This window comes from Oratosquilla oratoria, chromosome 3, assembly GCF_046742065.1.
Source record: "Oratosquilla oratoria isolate Oo_2021 chromosome 3, ASM4674206v1, whole genome shotgun sequence".
NCBI classification, from domain to species: Eukaryota; Metazoa; Arthropoda; class Malacostraca; order Stomatopoda; family Squillidae; genus Oratosquilla; species Oratosquilla oratoria.
In genome coordinates, this window is record NC_134779.1 from 78,892,556 (window position 1) to 78,915,306 (window position 22,751).

General features: G+C 37.1%; 1 protein-coding gene across 2 annotated transcripts in view; it reads right to left on the bottom strand.

Moving 5' to 3' along the window:
• LOC143023927 (uncharacterized) overlaps positions 1 to 22,751 on the bottom strand; it is a 121,876-nt gene that overhangs the window by 98,246 nt on the left and 879 nt on the right. The window lies entirely within an intron of this gene.

Below are 22,751 nucleotides of genomic sequence, written 5' to 3' on the forward strand. Positions count from 1 at the left end.
ATACATACATATACCAAGGCTTTTTCCCCCTTACAAGGGGGGGTAGCCAAAAAGAAAAAGGCACAAAATCAATCCCACCCATTCCACCCCTGAATACACTCCACACCCCTCCACCCTCCCTCTTATCTTAGCACCTCCTGAATGACGGGTCATCCCTGCACCTTGTCCACTGCCCTGGACAACAATAGCGATCGTTTTATATGCTTGGCAAGAGCTACAAGTTTATTGGTAGTTGACGAAAACAAACGGACAAATGTTCCGAGCACGACGACCTTTCTTAGGCACCCTGTGAGGTGACATGCCTCTGTATAAAATGTCCATGTTGTACTTTGTTGTTATGCTTTGTGATCAAGACCCTAAGGGTCGAAACGTTAAGGCAGTAAAATTCTTCCATTATTCCTCGTATACTTTTTCCGCCTTCAGTTACATTTGTCATAGTTTAAATCAACATGTGGAAAGAATACAACAGAAGGCGGCAAGTGACAAGTTATGCACAACGTAGACGTTTTCTCCAAGATTGCATAGAGGAACAAGTTCTTCCAAAATCAACACCAATACAGCTGACTAACACAGAACATCCTTTCGGAAATGCAGCTAGAGCTTATTTGGAAGAAGCAGTTGAAGATTTACAAGACCGATTAAACATTTTGTGCAGTGAGGATAAAGAGGTACCGTTACCTCGGTAGATTCTGAATAAGTTACATAAGCAAAGTGAAGAACTTAACAAGAAATTGAGCCAAAAGTTAAAACAGTTATGTGATAATAGTGATTGGAACAAAGTGGGTAATCCAGAATTAGTGATGAACCTTTCAGACAGACAACTTTCAAACACAGAAATTCGATCGCTCTCGTTAGGCATGAAATTTCATGTTGGAATTCACAAAAAGAAATTTAGTGAAAACTTAAACAAAAACTATATATGGTCGATGGAAGATGTAGACAAGGGATTCATTCAAGGTATAACCACATGTTATCAAGCGCTAGGATATACTAACAAGTGCATAATTCCTAGATTTCTTAGAGCTTTGATCCAAATAACTAAAGACAAAAACATTATAGTTACTAGTGCAGATAAAGGCGGTGGCATAGTAGTGATGAACCAGCAAGATTACAATAATAAAATGTTAAATTTGTTCAGTGACGGTGAAACTTATGAAGAAAAATATGTTGGATACAATGCAAGTGAAAGTGATAAGTTTACAACAAAAGCAAGGAGAATTTTAAAGAAATCAGACAAAGGGATTTGGTGTCCTTCTTCCCATTCAACTTTGAATTTAAGATTCGGGGTCAATTGGTTCAATTTATCATGGAACACTTGAATGGGAAGAAGGACACCAAATCCCTTTCTTGGCCATTTTGATAAGAAGAACTGATGATAATTTATTCTTTACAGAGTACCGAAAGCCCACCCACTCAGGGAATTACCTTCACTTTTTTAGCAATCACCCTGACAATGTCAAGAAAAGTGTTGCCTCTGGCCTTTTCTTGAGGGCTTTCAGGATTTGCAGTCCTCAATTTCTGGACCATGATATCGAGGGGATCAAATGTCAACTTAAGAAGTTAGCTTATCCACCTTGGTTTCTGGACCAAGCCATCAGTAAGGCTAGGGCCAACCATTTTAAAACTTCCGTCCCCTCAAGTTTTCACCGCTCCTTTAAGGACATTCTAAAAATTCCATTCAATAATACCATCAGTTCTTCTACTAAGTTGTTTCCTCATGAGCGTCTCACTATTGCCTATCACTATCCTAACACCGTGCGTAAGCAAATTGTGAACGTTCAACAAAAACCGAAGGAAGTTGAGTCACCTGGTGTTTATTGTTTGCCCTGCCAAGATTGTGATTTGGTTTACTTGGGTCAAACCGGGAGAGACTTGAACACTAGATTGGCAGAACATAAAAGGTCAATTAGGTATGGGCAAGAAAATTCGGCTGTATTTCTTCATGTCAAAAATAAGAATCATTCTTTCGACTGGGGTAAGGCCAGATTAGTGTTCAAGTCCCACTGCGGTTTCAGGAGAAAAATAGTCGAATCAGCATTAATTGAGGAATGCCCTAATATTAATATCTCTAAAGGACAGTGGACTCCTGACATCATTTCACGCGCAGCTGTTAGCAAACTGGTACGGGGCTTACAACCCCCCCTCACCTCACCCCCTCCCTCCTCCGCCACCCCAGTTTGCCCCGCGCCTGAGTGAGGTCATCTGTCTACGTTCCTTCTCTTTTCTGTAGCTTATAAGTCCCCTTTGTCCTCTGTCTTATGTACTTTCCTGAAGAGGGCTACAGTTGATAGCCAAAATATAGGATTCTTCTTTATTCGAAGTTTATTTTCTCCGACTGTGGGTTTCCTGTGTGTCATACACACACACACACACACACACACACACACACACACACACACACACACACACACACACACACACACACACACACACACACACACACACACACACACACACACACACACACACACACACACACTCACACACACACACATATATATATATATATATATATATATACATACACACACACACACACACACCCACACACACACACACATATATATATATATATATATATATATATATATATATATATATATATATACTCCAATGACTATCAGGACTGCAGTCCCTTCACCGCTTTCACTATGCTTCTTCAGACCAATCTGCCCTCCGCTGTTTCCTTCCAATTTTGTAGGTCAGGGTTAATGCGGGCCACGTCATTCGCTACTCCATCGCTCCACCGGTACCTAGGTCTTCCAGGGGGCGTCTACCCCTTATACTTCCATCCATCACCATTTTTGGCCATCTTGTTGGCTCCATCCTGGCACAGTGACCGGCCCACCTTGCCCTTCTCGCACTTGCGACATTATGCAGCATTTGTTGTCCTGTCTGTTCTCTAATTTCCCTATTGTGCCTTCGTCTCCATTCTCCCGATTCCGCATCATACACTGGGCCCAGAATTCTTCTAATGATTATGTTTTCAAAGACTTCAAGTTTTCTTTTTGTTTGGTCAATGTCCAAGTCTCACAACCATATAACACTGCTGGTCTAATTACAATGTTGTATGTCCTCATTTTTGTTTTCTTACTAATCTTTCTGCTTCTCATGATGGTAGAAAGAGCATGGTAGCATCTGTTTCCTGCTGCAATCCTTTCATTTATTTCAATGTCCATCTCATTTCTTTCCGTTACAAAAACTCCTAAATATTTGAATTTGTCTGTATATTGCATATTTAAGGTTCCGACCTGCATGTTGCCTCTATTGCCGCCTTTTCTACTCCTTTTCATGATTGCCTATCACATGTAACACTTCGCTTAGACCCTGGGAAGGATCAAAGACCTTGAACTTATTGGGATGCAACTTTTCAGTCACCAAAAAGGGACCTGCTAATCTACAATTGAGTTTAGATTGGCGGTCAGGCATGCTTTGAAATACATTATTACCAATACTGATGTTAACAGTCTTAACCTATAGATACTGGTGTTTCAACATCTTGGCTTTGGAGACATCAAGTTGATTTCTTACAGAACTATAAATATTATGCAATGTGTGACATTGTAGTTGACTATAGTCCTCAATATTGTAGAGGGGACGAGCAGGACTATCAAGCACACATAAGGGAGTCGTTTTTTCATTCCATAGATAAGATAATGAGAAGTCTTGCCCGTAGAGACATTAATGGTGCTGTCAATACAAGCACCGATATGTGGAAGCCAATCCTCCCAAGATGGCAGAGTATATCCAAAATCTTCCTATTCGTCCTCTCCACAAGACCATTGGACGCAGGGTGGTAAGCAGTCACGAATGTTTGCGTGATGCCGTAACGCTCACAAATGCTCGCTAAAACCTCATTCCTAAATTCCAACCCATTATCAATAAGGAGCACCGAGGTAATAGTGTACGGGCAAAAAACATGAGAAACTAAATCATGGGCTACTACTGGAGCAGACTTGCTACGTAAGAGAGCCAATAGGTATTATGAAACGACTAAAGCGGTCTACACACACAAGGACATACACAGAACCATGGGTACTACGAGTCAGTTTTAAAAGGTCTATAGCCATAGTCTGAAAACGGTGAAAAGGAGTAGGGTACTCAGAAGGAAGCAGTGTGCGTAGAACTTTTGTTCTGGGCACAAGAGCTACACTGGGCTACATGAGAGGTAATGTCCAATCGCATTTTTTAACAATATTTCTTACGTGCCATAGCCACAGTTTTGTCACGACCTAGGCGAACAGACTGAGGGGCATCATGACCAAGGGACAGAACAACAGGAACTAGGGACTCATGGATCACTAGATGTGCCACATCCTGCTCAAACATTTCCACATTACGAATGAGAACCTTGTCCTGCAAAGAAAATTGTGACAGGAGAACAGGTAAATCTATTAAGGTGGTATCATCACCAGCCTCCAAAGCATAAATGACAGCAGACCAAACAGGGTTCTCACGCTGAGCTTTGGCCAGATCCTTCAGAGAGAAGTTGTCAATTACTGTAACAGTAGAAACAGGCATATTACGTGAAAGAGCATCAGTAACATATTTTGCACATCCTGGAATATGCTTAAGAATTGGGTTAAATTCCTCAATTGTGAGAAACCATCTGGCTAGGCGGCCCGAAAGTTTTTTTTCTGGAAAAGCTGAGTGACAGCAGTGTGCCATGTAGACTGTAATAGTATATTAAAAAAATAATATCATGGAAATGCTTCAAAGTCCACACAACTGCCAGCACCTCCAAATGAGTAACAGAGTAACGAGACTCTGGCTTGTTAAGAATGCGACTAACATATGTAACAACATGGGATTTACATCCGTCTACTTGCTGCATAAGCACAGCTCCAATACCTGTACCAGAAACATCTGTACAAATAGCAAAGGGAAGGCTATAGTCCGGGAATGCCAACACAGGCGCTTCAGTAAGTGCAAGCTTCAAGGAATAAAATTTTTCCTAATGAACATCACGCCACTGGAAGAAAGTGTCCCTCTTGAGGAGAAGTGTTAGAGGGTAAGCAATTGAAACAAAATTCCTAATAAGTGCACGATAGTACCCTGCCAGACCAAGGAGAGAATGTACATACTCAACTGACATAGGTGTAGGGAAGTCCCTAACCGCCTTGACCTTATCTTTAGTAGTGTGAATACCATGTTTGTCTACAACATGACCTAGGAATTGGATGTTAGACTTAAGAAAAGAACACTTGGGCAAATTGAGTTTCAATCCAGCATCAGTAAACCGTTGCAAGACCATGGACAACTTAGTGAAGTGGCTCTTCACATCCTTGGAAAATAATATCAAACCATCCAGGTAAACAAAAAATCCGTTGCCTACTAGGCTAAAGAAAAATGGAGTTAATCAAGGACTGGCAAGTCAAGGTAGCATTCCGCAACCCCATGAGAGTAGAGAAGACCATGACCTTACGAAACTTCTCCTCCAGGGGTATTTTCCTAAAACCAGCTTTCAAATATTTGGTGGTGAACACCGTAATACTAGTGCCAATGGACTGAAGGTCACTTAATACAGGCAAAGGTTAATGGTTTGAAATAGTGACCTCGTTATTTCGCCTATAATCAATAACAGGACAAAAAGATCCATTCTTTTTTCGGCACCAGGAGGAGTGATGAGTTCCACTCCGAGTGAGACTCTTGTACAATGCCTTCACGTAACATGTCGTCATCATCATATCTTGTCGCACCAGAACCGTGTCCATATAAGGGCAGTTTCATTTGCTTCCCTAAGGTCTTGGTCGGAGCAATGGGGACTCAATGGACATTCCCGGAAGACGTGGACCATCGTCTGTACTTCGCCACAGGGACATTGGGGGCTATTGGTGTATCCCCACTTGTGTTGATTTTCTCTCGTTTTGCCCACCTTGGCCCAGATTGTCATATTCCTGCCAACATTCTAGTCTTCGGGCCACAGCTTAGGTTGGATCCAGTCCCTCCACCGTCATGAAGCTTTGGCAGGACTTCAGTCTCTGTCCAACCTGAAGGTGACCGTATAGTGGATGCCTGGGATCATTTTGTTGTTTATATTTTTCTATCTTGGTAATTATTTCGCGCCGAATGTGGGGTGGTGGAATCCCTGCCAGTCTGTAGATAGTATGTAGGGGTGTTGGTTTTAGGGTTGTGTGTGTGTGTGTGTGTGTGTGTGTGTGTGTATAAATTGCAGGAGCTCGCACTTGATGTTGATGGAATTTCTACTTTCAAGAGTTCACTCAGATGATCAATTGACTGAATAGAAGAATGACATGCTATATATACAGTGAGACGAATTTCAAATTTACTAATTTTATCTTCCTTCTTTGATAGAACAGACTTGATGCTCATCTGCTTGTCATTTACTTTCGATACATTTTGTTTGTGTTTTAACGACTTACTGTTTTTTTAAATCGGTTCTGTGAGCTCTCATGTCCGTTCTACCAAGGTCCATGTAGACTGGTCAGCCAGCCGAGCGGGCCGAGCGCGGGCGAGGAGGGGTGATGACGTCATCCACGCCATACCTCCCAGCCACTCACAGTACTGACTTGAACTTGACCACCTTTGGAGCCTGTTATCTCTTCCCCTCCCCCTTTTCTTAACTGCATTACATATTACCTACATGCATTACTAATTAGATGAACACTTGGAATATTAAAGGGCCTATTGTAAGCACAAATATATTCATAGTAATTATGGCAAACAGTAGTCATAATACAAAGAAAAATTAAGTTCACACCATTCATAATGTTAGCATAAATGTTCAATATTTGTTATTGAATATAAACCACTTAATCATAACATAAACAACAAAGGAAAACAGGTAATATGGTCCTAGTGAAAAAGTAAACTACATATCTACCATCTTTCAACTTCTCCATGCAGGTCTGCCCGCATTCCAGGCAGATCTTCTTTATAGAACTCAGAGGCTTCCTTCACCTGATCAAATGTGGTTTTGCTAACATACCTTGGAATAAGATATTGCAGGCTTAGAGCTGTCTGGGTGTGAGTGCCGAATCGCTCTCGTACTTGTGGCAGGTTATCAAAGTATGGCAAGAAAACTGAAATTCTAAAGTAGGATTTAGGTTCGTGTGTTTTTATATTTACCTTATGGTTTGCTTTGTACACTACCGTGACACTTGTATTTGTTCACCCAACATATTTTCAGCTTCCACGATAATTATATGGAAGTCCTCCTCAGCACTAGCTCGGATAGATGTGTCTCCAGGAGCTTATTCACTTCTTCGGCACATCGGAGTATGTCGAGTTTGGAATCTTGGAGCTGTACTGATATTGGCAGTAGTAGCTTAGCAAAGCGCCCACATACACAGAGAGCCACTACAAACCGATGTGCTGTCATAGCAGCTAGCGTTTGTGAAGCCTTTGATGATGTTGTGTGATCTTTCCAGTTACATACTTCTTCCAAAGCCTTTACAATTAATTGGTAGAATTCCATGAAACGAATAATACTGTCGTTGCGTTCAGACCATTTGGTTTCACAGAGAGATCACAACGTCTTGTGAGATTACCCATATGCAGAAGACTGCTTCTGTTCAAACATTTGGTATCAAATTCTTTCATCCTCTTGGCACTGGCGGGTATGAGGTTCGTGATTTCCTTAACTGTTCCTACATAGTTATTGATATATTGCACCTTTGCAGCTTGACACATTACTAGACTGAAGACATGACTACTGCAATGGGTGAAAATTGCCTTTTTGTAGATTTGCCTAATGTGTGCTTGAACACCGTTTGTATCTCCATTGCCGTACATCGATGGTACGCCTGACCTCTCAGAAGGCTGAGACCCAAACCATATTCCTTAAGTTTAGAAACAATTAGCTTTGCTATTGCTTTGCCAGTTCAATCAGTGGCCTCCTCAAATTTTAGGAAGTCCTCATGGGTATTTCCGTTCATGTCTACATATCTTACCAGAAAGGCTAGTTGAACTTTTAAAGGCTAAGGAGCAGCTCCACCCTTTCCAAAACCGTAAATCTCCAGACCTACAGCCCTGTTATTGTATGCAGTTTCATATCATTCCCAGGACCTACTATAAATGACTACACACACACACACACACACACACACACACACATACACATATATATATATATATATATATATAGATATATATATGTATATATATATTATATATATATATATTATATATATATATATATATATATATATATATATATATATATATATATATATATATATATATATACAGTTACTATCCGAGTTACGACCTAGATTGGTTCTGACCAACCAGTCGTAAGTTGGATCCCATTAAAATGGCCGAGACGAGGGTTATACTCTGGGATACATGATATCAATCTGTTGCGTTTTTAAGTAACTTTTTCTACTGAATACTACTATATACAAGCTGTTTACTGTTTATCAATTATATGCCTTTTATTTTAGTTTTTACATTTTTTCTTAGTATATGATATGAAAACTTACAATATGAATAATGTCGGATTGGTCGTAAGTCGGATCCCATTAAAATGGCCGACACGAGGGTTATACTCTGGGATACATGATATCAATTTGTTGCGTTTTTAAGTAACTTTTTCTACTGAATACTACTATATACAAGCTGTTTACTGTTTATCAATTATATGCCTTTTATTTTAGTTTTACATTTTTTCTTAGTATATGATATGAAAACTTACAATATGAATAATGCCATTGTTAGACATAGATACGATACAGGCCACAATGCTGACTGGAATATTACTAAGATTATCAAATATGAAAACCATACTATGAAACGTAGATATTTTGAATCTGCTTTTATATCTCTCATTGATAATATAAATCAAAACAATGTATTTTTTACAATAAATAAACCTTTAGCAATTTTAAAAACAAAGTAACGAGCAATTTACGCAAACTGTGTTTACACCAGTTTCATGTTCGTTTCTCCCCGTAAGCTCGGGTTATATAAGGAGTCAAATGTTTGTCCACTGTGTTCACATACATAACAACGTCGAGACTGTACAAATTCAAATCAGGCTTAATGACCGTCTTATGAATCGATTGCCTTTAAAATAATAATAATAATAATAATAATAATAATAATAATAATAATAATCACTGTGTTATTTCTGAAGAAGCCCTGCTGGGCGAAGCGTTAAATACATTGGATCCCATACTCTGCGGTTGGCTTCTCTCATACAGTTGTATACAGAATTGTTTTCAGTTACTTAGTTGTTAATATGATATGGTAGGTTAAAGAAAGAAAAGACTTATTATCAAGCACTCTTATTAGTAAACTCATAATAGGCATCTGCTAGGCGTGGTCTTAAATACGTAAATATCCTTCATCCTTAATTAATTTATCAAACTCTTCCACAAATGGCTTAGCTGCATGCGCATCACTGCTAGCAGCCTCACCTTTCGACAACACGTGGTGAACCTGGTAACGCTCTCGAAAGCGACGAAACCACCCAGCACTCGCTATGAATTCATGTGAAGCGTATTCTTCACCTGCACGTTCTTTCAACATGCGAAATTAACTTGTAGCCTTACCTTGCACTGTTTGCAACATGTTTCACATTTCTTTGCCTATTATCTTCCAACCAGGTGTATAGCAACTTTCCCATCTCTGCCATAAATGTCGTGCGCGATGCCGGGCTGCTACAACTATCTTACGCGCTGTGCTGCCAGACATATACAGTAAACTCATAATAGACATCTGCTAGACGTGGTCGTAAGTACGGGTGGTCGTAACTCGCGTGCGTCGTAACTCGGATAGTGACTGTATATATATATATATATATATATATATATATATATATATATATATATATATATATATATATATATATATATACATATATATCAAAGGGACATACTTGAACAGTAGGCGTCAGCTGTCAGTTGAGCAGTAGGCGTCACTCAGGTCAGGTCAACTGGGGTAGCTGCTTCAAACAGTGAGATGGCGAGTGGTTGTGTTTCAGTGATCAGCGCCGAAGAGGTACAATCTCTACGTAATAGAATTGTTGCCTTAGAGAAGACTGTTGAGGGCCTTAAAGATGAGAATCGATTTCTTCGCTCGAAGACCCAAAACACGAACGGAGTTAATAGGTTTCTTAGTCTGATCGACACTTAGTCACTAGAAATATAACAGATAAAAAATATATATATATAGAAACTAAAGAAAATGTAGATTCTGAGAAGGGTAGGGCTAGGGTTATAATAAGTTTCCAGTAAATGGAAGATATCGATCAATAAGAATCTTATAAAAACGCATTCATTAAACATTTTAAATCAAAGTGTGATCAGGATCCTATATCTTTGGTTAGAATGATAAAGTAAAAGCAAGTGAAACTAACACAGAATATTTAGCAAAATTAGACAGATTGTCTAAGGTCATGATATCTATGTTGAAGGATTCAGATTGGATAGAAAGATTTAGTGACAAATTAAAAGTTTCTCATGTTACCATATTAATAGCATTTGCATTATGAATACATATTTTTTTTATCAAATAACTACAGAAAAGTTGTATAAAGAAAGTAAAAACAAGTGCAACTAACATAGAATATTTAGCAAAATTAGACAGATTGTCTAAGGACATGATATCTATGTTGAAGGATTCAGATTGGATAGAAAGATTTAGTGACAAATTAAAAGTTTCTCAGGTTACTAGATTAATAGCATTTGTATTATAATATAATTTTTATTAAATAACTACAGAAAAGTTGTATAAAGATCTCAAACAAACAATGGATTTAGGGGAGATAGATTACCTTCTTCAAGGTTACAGTGAAAATAAAGTAATTAGTACATATGTGATGACAGTGGGAATGCAACAGTAGAGAAAAAGTAGGAATTCTAGAAATGATTACAGAAACAGAGAACCTGAGCATAGAGTTAGAAGCACATCAAGGATTACTAAAATTGAATGTTACAATTGTAATAAATGGGGGCATAAAGCACAAGAGTGCTATTATGAAACTATTTGTAGAAACTGCAAATATAAGGTTCGTGATGTGCATCGTTGTAGGAACTCATCTTTCTGTTTATATCACCAGAGAAAAGGACATAGAACACAGGATTGTAGAACAATGCTAAATTTCGTATTTATCCAGAAACAAGAGGAAAATACCCAGATACAAAACAGCACTACAGAGCTAACCATAAAAATACAAATAGACAGTATTGTCTTAGGGACAAGAGCGATAGAAAGATGAAAGAAAACACCAACATCAAAGACAATTGTATATTGACTATAACAATTAGAAGCACTTCTGTAGGACCTCTCATTGTGGGTAGAGTGTTCAATAAAAATATTTAAATAATTATTGATATAGGATCTGTAGTTAATGTTTTAAACCAATTGAAATCAGGAGTGAAAATCTTGAAAGCAATCCATTACTCATTGCAAGGAGTAACACGAAGTCAGTTAAAAACATAAGGTAAGGTTGAATTAGAGGTCATCTTATACAAAAATGAGAATTTGCACATTCTATTCATAGTTGTAGATGGATCTGTTTTCACAGGAAAATTATTGATAGGATTTACAACTACAAGAAAGGAGAGCATGATCATATGTCCTGCTCAGTTAGGGATCTTAGTGAAATCACAGTTAATCTCATTTCTAAATCAACCAGACTTAGAGCCAGTATCAGTAATATGAGAATTTCATGAAATAGATAGGGAAAATAGCAATGATAGATTGGACGATAGCGGAGCAGAGCGGTCCAGAACAATAGAAAATAAAGTCTCATATAGTGAACCAAACTCAGATGTTCAAGGAATCCCAGAAATTATTAATTCATCAACTACAAAAGAAGCTTTGCTAATTGTTGATGGTGGCATAATAAAGTCGATATTATTACACTTCATAGCAATTAACAGGGTAGAAGTGCAGTTGAAAAAAGTCACAGTAGACTGAAATTTTAACCAACCCAGAATCAATTAGGATAAAAGGTTTAAAATTGGATTCAGGGATTTATAAGACAAGCAAGAACATGGTAGAAATATCATTGATTAGTACTTTGAATAAAGACATACTGTTAAGAAAAGGTACACAAATAGGATGTTTTCAAGTTTGTGCAAAATCCATTAAGATTTTAAAAGAGAGTACTGAAGTGGAATCACCAATTTTATTAATCTGCTCAGTTCAGGAAAAAACAGATTTGGGAGAGAAATACAAGAATCAACTAGAACCTACTAGTTGTCCTGAGTTCGATAAAATCTTAGTTGCTTTGCTCATGAAGCACAATAAATCAATTGCTTTGCCAGGGACGCCTTAGGTAAAACAACTGTTTTAAAACATCAGATCAAATTAAAACAAAGGACTCAACTTATCTATATACCTGCCTAGATATTACCACGTTCCAAACTAGCCATTGTAGATAAATTAATCACTGAAATGTTAATGCAGGACATTATTGAACATAGTAAAAGTAAATGGAATTTTCCTTTGATTCTGGTGCCAAAATCAGATGGTACCATACGTCCAGTTATTGACCATAGGGAATTAGATAAACGGGCTGTATCCAACAGATTACCGTTACCTGTAATAAGAGACATTCTTAGGATTTTGGGAACCGAGAATAAGTATTCTAGCACTACATATATCAAATCTGCGTTCTGACAGATCGAGTTGCACGAAAACTCACGAAAATTCAGATCCTTTTCTAAACCAAAGGGACACTATGCGTTCAAACGAATGCCAATTGGGTTATGTAATGGTCCATTAACTTACATGAGATTAATGAATACAATTCTAGATGGGTTAGGAAACACTGCCAGTGTATTTCTATATATTTAGATAGTTTCCCAAACATTAGAGTTGGTATTCTCAAGTCTAGTTGAAGCAGGGTTGAAAGGGAAACTTGAAAAATTTAATTTTTTTGCAGGACAATGTTATTTATTTGGGACATGAAATGGACAGGCATGGATTTAGTAAAGTAGTAAAGAATTATTCAGTTTTGGACAATGTAGAAATGTTAGAAGCTTCTTGGAATTGACAGGATATTATAGGAAATTTATCCAGGGATGTGCAGACATAGCTATTCCATTAAGTTCTTTGTTAAGGGAAGATTCAAAGTTCATTTAGAAACCTGCACAACAGCAAGTTTTTGACAAGTTGAAAGATAAACTTACTATTTCTCCAGTTTTCATATTTCCTGGTTATGATAAAGAGTTCACTCTTTGTACTGATGCGTCTGACATAGGGTTAGGAGACATACTGAAGCAAGAGAGAAATGGAACGTTGAAACCGATTGCTCACACATCTACTACTCTATACCAGATAGAGAAACCTTAGCAGTGATATATTCATTATAAAAATTTAGAGATATGATACTGGGATATCCAATCAGAGTGTGGACTGATCATGCAGTCATTCAGAACTTACTTAAGCACAAGACTCTTAGGGGCAGACTAACCAGGTGGTTTACTACACTTCAGTGTTTCAAGGTTAAATTTGAATATATTTTCGGTAGAAAGGATTTTGCAGCAGATGCACTACCTATAAATATTAACCAACCAACGACAGGGTTGATCAATTACGTCTGTAGTATAAATTAGCTAGTAACATTAGATGAAGAAATTATAAGGGAACAAAGAAAAGATAAGACTTGGGGAAAAGTAGCCCAGTATGTGATGAACCTAAGAAGTAATCCTCCAAAACTATCAAATGGGTATAAGATAGAGGAATTTTATTTGATTAATGGACTTTTGTATAGAAAAACAGTTGTAAGTGGGAAAGATATTTCTAGGAACCCAGTGAATCAGTTGGTAATTCCACAAACTCTTGTACAAGAGGTATTAAAGTTACTTCATGATAGTGATTGTAGTTCACATCCAGGAAAGGATAAAACTTATAGACAAGCACAACTTAAATACTTTTGGCTAGGTATGAAGAAAATATATATGATTATATCGATTTTTTTTAATGTGCTAAGATGAAAAGAAATACACCTAAACCTGCTCCTATGTTATTATATCCCATCCCGCACAAACCTTGGGAAAGAGTTCACATAGATACATTGGAGTTATTCATGTCTGAAAATGGATATAATTGTGTATTTGTTCCTATTATCTTTTACGATTTTGTATTTACAACCCATTTCAAATAAGAAAGCTGAAACAATTGCTTCAGTGATCCATAATCAGGTAATCTATAATTGCCAGACAAGCGAGATCCAACCCAAAGGCCTTCTTTCATCTCTACAGAACAAAAAATAAGGAAAGGATAGGCCCAATTAAAAATGACGAAAATGTCATGATAGAATCTGAGGGAAAAATGAATGAGACGTTTAACAAATATTTTTTCTGTGTCTTTACTATGGAGAGGTTAGATAAGGTACCTAACTGCGATCCGATTTTCAATGGGGATGAAGAAAGTAGAATATCTAATATCAGCATTAGTAAGGTAGATGTAGTCAAGCAGATTGAAAGAGTTAAAGCTACAGAATCCCTGGGTCCATACAAAAAAATTCCGAGAGTGTTTAAAGAGTGTAAATTTGAAATCTGCGACCAGTTAACAGAAATATTTAATAAGTCGGTAGACACTGGTTTTGTGCCTATTGCTTGGGAGCAGGCAAATTTTGTTCCTGTTTTCAAAAAGGAAAAGAAATCGTCTATATGCAACTACAGGCCAATCAGTTTGACATCAGTTATAGGTAAAATGTTTGAATCAATAATAGTTAATATACTCAGAGAACACATCGTGACACACAGCATGGTTTCTCCAAGTGTAAGTTATTTGTGACTAATCTTCTATCCTTTTACAATAAAGTATATAAGACGTTAGATAATAATGATAGTTATGATGTTATTTACCTTGACTTTAGCAAAGCATTCAATAAGATTCCCCACCTTAGACTACTAAATAAAGTGTTAGAGTGGATTAGAGTTTGGATCAGTGACAGAAAACAGCGGGTCACCATAAATTGTGTAAAATCCAGGAGGGGATTAAAAGTGATATTAGTAATTTTGTGGACGACACTTAAATAGAACGCCTAATTAGGTCAGGTGATGACGCCGAGATTCTGCAGGACGATCTTAATAAATTGTTCACATGGTCGGTGAAATCCCAAATGAACTTCAATATCTCAAAGAGCAGCGTGCTAAGCGTAGGGCTACACAATCCCGAAAATAGATATAGCTTAAATAACACGTTTTTAGAGAAAACTGAGTGCGAGAGAGACCTGGGAATTCTAGGGAGTCCTAACCTTAAATCCAGGAAACAGTGCATTAGTGCCAGGAATAAAGCAAACGTTTCATTACTAGGACGGTTACGAATAGAAGTGCAGAGGTAATTATCAAACTCTATCTAGCGTTAGTTAGACCCATCCTTGACTATGCGGTACATTTTTGGTCTCCGTCTTATAGAATGGACATCAATTCACTAGAATCAGTACAGAGGAGAATGACCAAAATGATACGCGTATGTGGGGTCAGAAATTTACCTTACGAAGAGAGGCTTAGGCACCTTAACTTACACTCTGGAAAGACGCAGAGTGCGGGGTGATCTAATAGAGGTGTTTAAGTGGATCAAAGGCTTTAACAAGGGTGACGCAAACAAGGTCATCATATTAAGACAACAGGGCAGGACTCGTAGTAATGGATTTAAACTGGACAAATTTAGATTTAAGAAGGAAATAGGCAAGATTTGTCTTACTAATATGGTGGCCAACGAATGGAACAGATTTAGTAACCATATAGTAAGCACTGAAACTATTGGTTGTTTTAAGAAACGGTTAGACAATTTTATGGCTGGGGATGACAGGTGGTAATGGACATGGAACTCCCTAGTGTAGGTCTCATGGTCTAATGCAAGCTCCTTCATTTCTATGTCCTTATGTACTTATCGCTATGTAAAAATACGAGGATACGAACAAACAATTCAACAAGCGAACACCAGACAACGAGAGGTTGGTGTATTACATTTCTTACAAGGAAGGAATTTATTTATTTTTTGGGGGGGGGGAGTTGTGACCCCCTTGTCGCCCTGGATGCGTCCCTGATACTGTTTACACTTTTCAATTTGCAAGCAGTCCCGTAAGGATTAATAGGTCTGTTGTTGTTTGCATCTCAAAGGGAAGGGGAAATAGAATGCATTGGGAAAAACTGAGTAGGATATAGCAATAATGTAGAGCAATATGTCAGTATAGGACAAAATATAATTCTAGGATATAATGTTCGTAGACAACGAAATATTACATTAGGATGTAATGTCAAAGGGCAAAATATCACTATGGGATGTAATAATAGTGGACAAAATAGTACGATGATATACAATGATAGTGGAGGACAAAATATCACGATGGTATGCAATGATAGTGGAGGACAAAATATCGCAGTAGGATATAATGTCAGTGGAGGACAAAATACCACTTTAGGAAGGGATGCCGGACAGAATGTCAATGAATGACGGGTGGCCGGTGTGGAACGCGATGACGTAGGGGGGCAAAGTATACATAAGAGATCGGATGACCGTGAGGGACCAGATGTCCGTGATGGGGCAAATACCCATGATACATTGAATGTCCATGAAGAACCAAATGTTAATATAGAGCAATGTGTCAATAAAGAACAAAATTATAATGTAAGGTATGATGTTGAAACTCAAAACGTGTCAAAAAGAAATAATTACGAGTTTCTTAATATCATGTATTTTAATGTTCGTAGTATTAGGAACAAATCCAAAGAAATACAGGCGTATGTCAAAAGCGAAAATCTCGATATGATAGGAATAATCGAGATATGGTTAAATGGTGGAGATTTTGAAGTTGAATTTAATATTGCGGGATTTAAACACTTTCATCAGGATAGAAAGCAAAAGAAAGGTGAGGGTGTTCTGTTGCACGTTAAAAACAATGCCCATGCCTGTGTTGTAGAGAAAGTGAAACAGGATGCATATAGTAGTTTGTGGGTAGAATTAATAGAAACAAATGGACAAAAAATAAATGTAGGTATTATAAGCCAAAGACATTATCATCAGCAGACGAAAACTATTATTTCAAGAACTGTCTCTTTTCTGCAACCGGGTAATTTCAATTTTACTGACATTGATTGGATGACCTTGAACATGGCAATATAGATAGTCGTTTAATAGATTTTCTCTGCGATAATTACTTAGTTTAGCATGTAAAAGAGCCCACAAGACATGGAAACTTACTCGATCTATTGATCATTAGGCGCGAAAGCATGATAACCGATGTAGAAATTGGTGAAACTATTGCAAGTAGCGATCACAACTTAGATTCAAACTGCTGGAAAATTTAGAATAGATACTTGTGTTTCTAAAATACCCGAGTCCAGTAAAGCTAAGTTCATAGGACTACGTCAGAAGCTTCAGCTTACAGATTGGGAGGCAAAATTAAGCGAAACGCCTGTAGATCAGATGCGGGAAATATTTCAAAATACATTTACTATGATGATTCATACTTACATCCCGTTTAAGGACAGACGCCCCCCAAATCAGGTTTGCCCAAAATGTCTTGAAAAAGAAACAAAAAGTTTAGCTAAAAAGAGACAGGCTTATAAGAAATACAAGTGTTCGGATGCACCTAATAACTACCAAAGTTATGTAATAATATAAAGAGATTTAAAAAGACAACAACAACAACAAAACGAAAACGACATTACAAAATGAATATCGCTGATAAATCCAAAGAGAATCCCAAAGAATTCTATAGTTACGTTAGAGATAAAAAGGTTAATAGGAATCACATTAGCCCACTACTATCTGCTGACGGTCAACTTGAATATTCAAATGAAGGAATGTGTGATATTTTAAACAACTATTTTTGCTCAGTATTCGTAAACGAAACACTTCAAAGTGAACTCCAAACTGAAACCTGTGAAAAATCTAGGGTGAACTTACTACGGTAAATATAGCAAAAGAAAAAATTGAAAGGTGTATAGACACTCAAAGTTAATAAAACACCGGGGCCTGACGGTTGGCATCCAAGAATCTTAAAGAAAATAAAAAATGAGATTGTTGTTCCATTAGAAATTATTTTCAAGAAATCCATCATATCCAGAGATGTCCCAAGAGAATGGAAGCTAGCTAACGTTACTCCCATATTCAAAAAAGGTGACAAAAAGAAACCAAATAACTACAGGTCTATAAGCTTGACTTCAATCGTAGGAAAAATGGTGGAAACTATCATCAGAGATGCTATCGAATATCATTTAGAAAGTAACTGTTTGATAAATGATAGCCAGCATGGATTTAGACGGAAACGTTCTTGCGTGACTAACTCGAATCCTACAACACAGTCACCTCGAATTATGACAAAAGAAACAACATAGATTCAATATATCTAGACTTTGCAAAAGCTTTTGATACCGTCACCCACGAAAAACTACTTACTAAATTAGTTTCACACAGAATAAATGATAGCCTATTATGTTGGACTGGTAATTGGTTGAATGATCAAAAACAGAAAGTTGTTTTAAATGGCAAGACTTCTAGATGGAAAAATGTTACGAGTGGAGTTCCTCAGGGTTCCGTTCTTGAGCCACTTCTATTCATAGTATATATAAATTATATAGACCATGGACTAAAATCTATTGTCTTCAAATTTACTGATGATACAAAATTGTGCTAAATGGCAAATGATCACTTAAACTAATTAGATATTCAAGAAGATTTAGGTAAACTACAGCAATGGCCTGAAAAGTGGCTAATGAAATTTAACACAAGTAAATGCAAGGTTATGCACATTGGTAAAAATAACAGTAAGTGCAATTACAAGTCATTTGGAAATTCGTTAACAAAAGTTTATAGTGAAAATGATCTCAAATAATCTAAGCAGTCTATTTCAGCCTCTGAGAAAGCAAATAAGACTTTATGACTGATTGCACGATCTTTTGACTTCAAAAGTCCATCTTTCATTAACAAGCTATATAAATCGTTAGTTCGTCCACCTTTGGAATATGCTGTTTCCGTATGGCCACCGAATCTCATTAAAAGACATTGTCAGATTAGGAAAAGTACAACGGCAAGCCACAAAACTAGTTATGGAACCAAAAGGTCTCCTGTCGGCATGCTCCGCCCTTGTAATCCTTTGTATACAAAGTTTTTGCTTTTGTCTAGATAAGTAGGTGGTTGTGGTTCTTGGTATGCATTACAAATGAGCTTATGGTTCTATGATACAGCATGTTTTTGTACTCCGCACCATGTTTCTCCGAGGTACGCAGCTGAGCACCTTTCGAACGGAATCTTGCATATGACTTTTTTTATTATGTCTTATGTTTTGTTTCTGGTGCAGTGTCCATATTTAGGGCGATTACTTGTGAAGAACCGGAAGATCGGTTCAGCTCTCTTGGAGTACATTTATCACAATATTAGGAAAGTTCCAAAAGTAATGCCTTCTATGTTATCTTACTCGTAACTCAAAAAGTTTAAGAGATACGAAGACGGGAATGAGATAATTAAAACAAGTGGACATTCTTGCTTTGGGATTTATTTCTCCCACTTAATCACTCTCCTTCTCAATGCACTTTCACCAGCGATGAATAAGGGCCTGTGCATGGCCACCTGGGGGGCGGTTTGTTACTCACATCTCTGCCGTCACTCCAGAATCGACGAACCGTGCTTTTTAAACGTTCGCCATGCGCCGGTGAATGTCGAATTGTTTCATTTCTGCGTGGAGGAATTCAATTAGGTATCTCCGCTTCTGACGCGCATCTATGACAGGGGTTAGTTTATTAGACTGTCACACCGTTGATATATCCGAGAGATGAAAATTTAGGTTATAAGCGCGAAGGTTGAGTCATCATAACAATCCTAGAAAAAAATCCCCTCTGATCCTTTGGTGATGAAAAAATAGGAGGCCTTACTTTTGGAACTATTCTCGTATATTTACTTTCTTTTCAGACTTTCCTCTTCCAGATGTCTTCACCTATTATTTTTATTTTGTTTAGCACCCCATTTATATATATATATATATATATATATATATATATATATATATATATATATATATATAGGTATATATATATATATATATATATAGGTATATATATATATATATGAATATAGATGCATATATATATATATATATATATATATGTGTGTGTGTGTGTGTGTGTGTGTGTGTGTGTGTGTGTGTGTGTGTGTGTGTGTGTGTGTGTGTGTGTGTGTAAGCGTATGTGTATCTTTTACATCACTGCCTTGAGCGTGGCGGCGTAAGAGTTTGGGTTTACGTCGAGTTGAAGTCTTCTGGAGCTCCAAATAGTTTTGAGGTAAACTTAAATGGATGAGCTTGGATTTATCAAACAGATGAGCATATACAGACCTCAGAGAGAGAGTCCCGTGGGTAATACCTCTATAGGGAGAGTCCCCTGGTGATCCCTCTATGAAGAGGCTCTAAACCTGGCGACACAGTCGCCGACATATATACGTAGAAATGCCTGCATCGGTATTTCTCCGTGATGTTGACTATTGACCTTTAAATTATTTCTTTCTACAATGATATTTGTGAGTTAGTTGTAGTACAATATATCTAATTAGTATCAAAGAATGTGTCTTGACGTGGTGTATAGTTTATAGTTATGATTATGTAATTTGGTAGATATACAGGAATGGTTAATAATGTATCTGCTGTGGAGACTTGAGACATTACGGTAGGATGGAGCGATCGTGGCATCACGCCTGTTTGTGATTGAGAAAATATATGGGTCAGCAAAGATTGGAGGTAATATTTGGTCTGAGTGTGAGTTGACCGGCGACAATGTCTTACGACTTCCTGTGTGGCATTGTAGATCACGTGTCAGGCGTGTGACATGTAGTTATAATGCTAGTAAATGTTACATGTGTGTGTGTGTGTGTGTGTGTGTGTGTGTGTGTGTGTGTGTGTGTGTGTGTGTGTGTGTGTGTGTGTGTGTGTGTGTGTGTGTGTGTGCATGTGTGTGTGTGTGCGTGTGCGTGTGCGTGTGTGTGTGTGTATTCACGAACAGAGATGATTTAAAAAAAATATCCAGTGATAAAGATATTTATGTTGGCCTTGGTCCGGGAATATTTGAGACAAGATATTCAACTGAAACACATATGGTATATTTTCAAATATTTACTTAAATTTAGACGGAGACTGATAAATGAAAGATACAAATTGTTTGCTCCTTAAGCTTCTCCTCAATGTTGTAATACCCATACTAAATATTCCCTGTCCTAAAACACAGAATAATCACCATAATAAATGTAATATATATATATATATATATATATATATATATGTGTGTATGCACATATGTATATGCATATATGTATATGTATGTATGTATATTTATACGTGACGACATCCTGACAGGTTGCAAGAGAGGCAGAGGGAAGACACACAAATAGAACTTGAGTCTATTCTTTGGCAAGTTTCGTACTATGGTCCTTCTTAAGAAAGAAGCACCATAGTGGGAAACTACTCAAAAAATAAACTCTCGTTTTATTTGTGTATTTTCACTCTGCCTCTCTTACATATGAATATATATATATATATATATATATATATATATATATATATATATATATATATATACGTGATAAACTATTTTTGCAGAAACCAACGAGAAATTGAAAAAAACAGATGCAGAACTTTTTCGTCTATTAAGACATTTTCAAAGGTACAGAAAACCAATACAGAAAGAAACAATATATACATGAGAAGACAGAGGATATTCGGAAAAGTCCCATGTTACAAATTATCACACACAATCTTGTCAATACTAAAATTGTCTAATTCAGATAAACCCAAACTCAAGTTCATATTATTTCCAAAATTTATTTTTATGTAACAAGATTCAATAATATTTTTTCTACAGTATTATTACAAGAAGTAATTACTTTTGATTTTTCCCAGTCAATATTATGTCCATAATCCCTTTGGAGGACAGATAATCCACTTGACACTTGCCCCGTTCTAATACTATATTCATGTTGACTTATTCTTTTATTCAAACCTTTGCCTGTTTGGACTATGTAAATAAAATCACAGCTTTTACATGGTATGCTATATATATATTATACACACACACACACACACACACACACACACACACACACACACACACACACACACACACACACACACACACACACACACACATATATATATATATATATATATATATATATATATATATATAGATATATATATATATATATTGAGACATTCTGACAGGTTGACGTAAGTGAGAGTAGGAAACACAGGAATCTTAGACCAAATTTATTCGTGACTAGTTCCGCAGGTATGCTTTTTTATTCCTTTGAAGAAAGAAAACATACCTGCGAAACTGTTCAGGAATAAACTCAGACTAAGACTCCTGTGTTTCTTATTCTCTGCAAATTCATGACAGCAGACACTGGCTCTGCCCCGTTTAGTTGTTGCATCATTCACCAGGGGGCTAGACGTGGCATGATTCCTTTAGCATAATTCTATATATTATTTCGTGTTTCGTAAATGATAAGATTATCGTTAAGCAAAATCCACGTTCAGCTACACAAGAGTTCAAAATTAAATAGCATACAAATGTCACACCATAGAAGGCTCTAGTTATCTATACTGATTACCACGTTTCAATGGCCGCATTACAAATCACACATACAATATTCTTTTATTTTACCTCTCCCAATATTTAAAAGATGGGAAATAATATGTTCCCAGCATTTTTGTTGGCACGTGAGAAACTTTTTGCATCGAAGATAGCCGATTTTGGCACGGGCGCTTTAAAAGGTTACCCACCCTTGGTTTAGTAGATGGAAACTTGACTTTCACATTGATGAATGTTTGGTGATGCATT